The sequence below is a fragment of the Crocodylus porosus genome, unplaced genomic scaffold (assembly GCF_001723895.1).
Source record: "Crocodylus porosus isolate Cpor-Errol unplaced genomic scaffold, CroPor_comp1, whole genome shotgun sequence".
Lineage (NCBI taxonomy): Eukaryota > Metazoa > Chordata > Crocodylia > Crocodylidae > Crocodylus > Crocodylus porosus.
The window spans coordinates 63,305,673-63,309,587 of NW_017728950.1; the positions used below are offsets into that span (position 1 = coordinate 63,305,673).

Sequence of the window (3,915 nt, forward strand, 5' to 3'; positions counted from 1 at the left end):
GCTGCAGCTCCGTGCTGCAGCCACCGGAGACTGCCCAAATCATCAAAGCTCTTTGAATCTTTTCTGAAGATTCAGAGAGCTTTGAATCAATTCAGACGTTTCAATTGGTCCCTTTACATTTGATTCAGATTCAGAGAATTTAATGGAACCAAGATTTTACCTGAGCAGTCTCAAGCTAACACTGAATCGGGTCAAATCTCCTCTGAATTGAATCACCATTCAAAGCTTTGTACAGCCCTATTTGATATGAGGCCAGAGGACATTGGAGCCTTGCTCTGATCTGTCAAGCCTTAGTTGCCACAACTGTTGCTGTAGGTCATACTGCAGAAGTTAGTTCATCTATAAGGCTCCTTTAAGTTGTGCCACTGGTCGAGCTGCTGTGGTTTGTCCCAGAATCAAGAGTGCATGTAAAATCAGAGTACAACAACATTTTATTTCACTGCCCCACTGTTTCTCTCTTGCTTGCTTCCTCCATAGATTATTTGATTTTATGATATAAAATATATTATTTTATCAGTTATCTTACCTGATATTACTTCAGTTCCATTACATACCTCAGTAGATTCATTATAATTATCTGCTAAAACTTACAGAGGGAGACCACCAGTTAGGCTAAGTATGTTACATGATTGAGGCCAGACCAAGGTTTCTTCTCAAAGGGTGGGGATACATTTAACTACAAGATGAATTATCTAATGCTTTCACCAATGACCTCACTAAGCTATGTCCTCTAGCCTAAAGTAAAAACAGACAAATAAAACCAACTGCCCCATCCCCACTGTTAGCACAAGCTTAATTTTGGAACAGAGGATTTTCAAGATAATAATATATATTTGAATCAGGGAGACTTTGCCCACAATCATTCTTCATCTTACTTAATATCCAATCAAAAATGCTATCCTATAATAAAAGTTTTATACATTCCTTGCTCTGTGATTGAATGTATACTCACACATTCAATCGTTAAAAATAATGTTCTATGATGATGACTTTAAAATACAAAATTTAGGGCAAAAGGACATATTGAATCGTATGAGTGAAAGCCTGGCTCCAATGAAGTCCACAGGAGTTTTGATGTTAAATTTAATGGAACCAAGATTTTACCTGAGCAGTCTCAAGCTAACAAAAAGCCTAGAAAATTAGAACTCATTTATGAAATTTTGTTAGAACTAATTAGACTTTCCATTTTTTGACGGAGCTTTTCCTCTGAGACATTTGCAAACGTTACACAGTATTTAAAATAATATAATACTCTGTTGTATTGTTACATAAATTCCGCACCATAACATCTAAAATGTAAACCCTGCAATTCATTATGAATTAAACCATATTAAACCTTAGTTGTACTGGTGAACACTTACTCACAGAAGTAGTTTCGTTGATGTTAATGGGTTGACTTTTGTACATACTTGCCGAGATAAAGGTTATAAATCTAGCCAAACCGAGGTCATATCAGAGATAACTAACCAGCACAAGACATTCATTGCCTGTATTGAATGGGCTCTGACTACATAGTTCTTGATCAAACCAGTAAAACTCATCTGGTTGTGTTCTTTTGCAAACCTCAACCTATTACATTAATTCAAGTGAACTCTGTTATATTTCACATGTATCAATCTTCTCTCAGGTTTTTAATAAACATTTTAAATACAATTAAAAGGGCAACATTCTTTCCCTCATTTTTTCTTTAGTATTTAGGGCTGCCACATTTAATCACACTGAGCAGCACTGCACTCAGGAAGTAGCCTAGTGGTCGATGTACCCAAATCACTCTTTTACACATTGTGGAATCTGTGGGATGACCCTTGGTGTGAGGTTCCACACAGTGAGAGTAAGGATAGTCGAATCCCATCCTTAAAATGGTTTTTAAGGTATTCAGCAAACTCCTGGTTACTACTGAATGATATTTACACTCAGTGAATAAATGGGAACAGCTGTATATCTGTTGCCCCACAGCATCTCTCTGGAAATAAAGGACTAGTTTAAAAATAAGATACCACCCAGTTTCTGTTTTGGATTTTTTTCAGATGCATCGAAGATACTATGAATTATTTGGCACATATCATAAATATCCATGGATGGTGCCCTTGCTGCACCTGTGCCTTCCATGACAACAAGCTTCTTATCCAACACATAAGAGGGCATCATGCCATCCTAACAGATGGGTACAAAGAAAGGAAAGGAAGCTACATGTAATATGGGCAGCAAGTACTGGTATATTTCACTGCAGATGAATAATTCTTCCAAATAAAATATAAACATGGATTATTTCAACATGATGTTTGGTGGCTAGATAATATGGGATCAGAATTATGAAACTGAGAGAGATTTGTGTCTTACCAACAATCAGAATTAAGTGGAAGTGATGAATTAGCTGGCTCTTGCTCTACTTACTACTAAGTCTAAAGTTTGCAAAGGGTTTATAAAAATCATTGCAATTATGATTACATGGGAGTTAAGTGCCTAAAAATGTTTTTGAATCTGGGTCTCTGGGTTGCATCCACAAAGGCATTTATAGATGCAGCCCAGAGGCTGCAAAATCCAGAAAATAACTCAAGTTTCTAAAGTCAGAGACCTAAGTTCAGTATTTAGGTACCATGGAGATGCTCAAAACATCTACTAAGCTGCTGCTAATTCTAGAGGCATTTGAAGTAATTTGTGTTTTTTCTAGTTATGCCCCTGGGTGATTAAAATGTCTTTCCTCTAGGTCAGTGCTGCTTGTCCCCATGGGCCAGATGAGTGGCATGGGGCCTGACACCACTGCCTTCTTGCCCTGAGCTCTGGGTTGGGCCTTGAAGGCTGGCACTGCTCCCTCTCACCCCCACATGCCAGGACTGGTTCCTACAGGGCTGGCACTGCCCCCTCCCACCCTCCGCACAATGAGATTGCATCCCAGTGGGGCCAGCACTGCTCTCTCCTGCTGGGATTAAGACCTGGAGCCTGGCACTGACCCCACCTCCACCTGGCCCTGTGCACTGCTCCCCTGCTGCCAAATTTCTGGACCCATGGGGAGCTCATAGGCTGGATGACACACAGTCATGGGTCAGATGTGGCCCACAGGCTGGAGGTTGAGCACCCTTGCCTTAGGTTAATCTGTTCTTGGAGTGTGTTTTGTTAATTCACAGATATTAATGTTAAACATGGAAAGTCTGTTCTCTCATGCATCAGCTACTTGTCTAAGTTATGAGGCATGTTTGTATCATGCAGCATTTGATTTAGCAAATCGATTCCTTTATGTGGTTTTTTATTATTCAGTTCTGTGATGAACTAGTCAGACCATAAGAAGATTCTATCCACTGGGTACAAGTACACATGTAATTAATGTGATGCAATAAACTCTGGAGCTGTTTGAGCTGGAGTCAGCTGCTTCCAAGTGCAGTATCAACGCATGCAGCTGGGACAGCAGCCATCTGAGCCAGGGTGAAGCAGGCTGGGCTGACTGGGCGCAATGTATGCCCATGGTCACCATCTACATGTGTTTTTCAGCACAGTAACTTACTCCATTGTAAGACAGTACTGTCTCCAACAGCACTATCTTACGGCGGAGTTTATTGTGCCCTAATACCAGCCCATGTAGAGAGTGACACTTCACTGTGCAGATAATTAGTCTACTCCGCAGTAAAGCACACGTGTAGATGCACCCACTAAGACCTTGTTTGAACTCCTTTGTCTTATGATCTGCTATAACATAGAAGAACAAATGTAAAGCATACTCTGTTGAAATACAGATATCATAGGTGTAGAAGTAATTGGCTTACTTGACTAGAAAAACAGACAAAGACCAGAAGTGCTGATACTGCTTAATTCAGTTAAATGTTCTGAGATAAGGAATCCCGCACACCTTGGGTTATCCTTAGGTTATCTTGATATCTTACCCTGTGCATAGATACTTTGTTTAAGTAAACTTCCTAAGTT

At 39.8% G+C, this 3,915-nt stretch overlaps 1 protein-coding gene across 1 annotated transcript in view; it reads right to left on the reverse strand.

The window, feature by feature from the left end:
- TRPM3 (transient receptor potential cation channel subfamily M member 3) overlaps positions 1-3,915 on the reverse strand; it is a 253,510-nt gene that overhangs the window by 7,557 nt on the left and 242,038 nt on the right. The gene's annotated exons all lie outside the window — the stretch shown is intronic.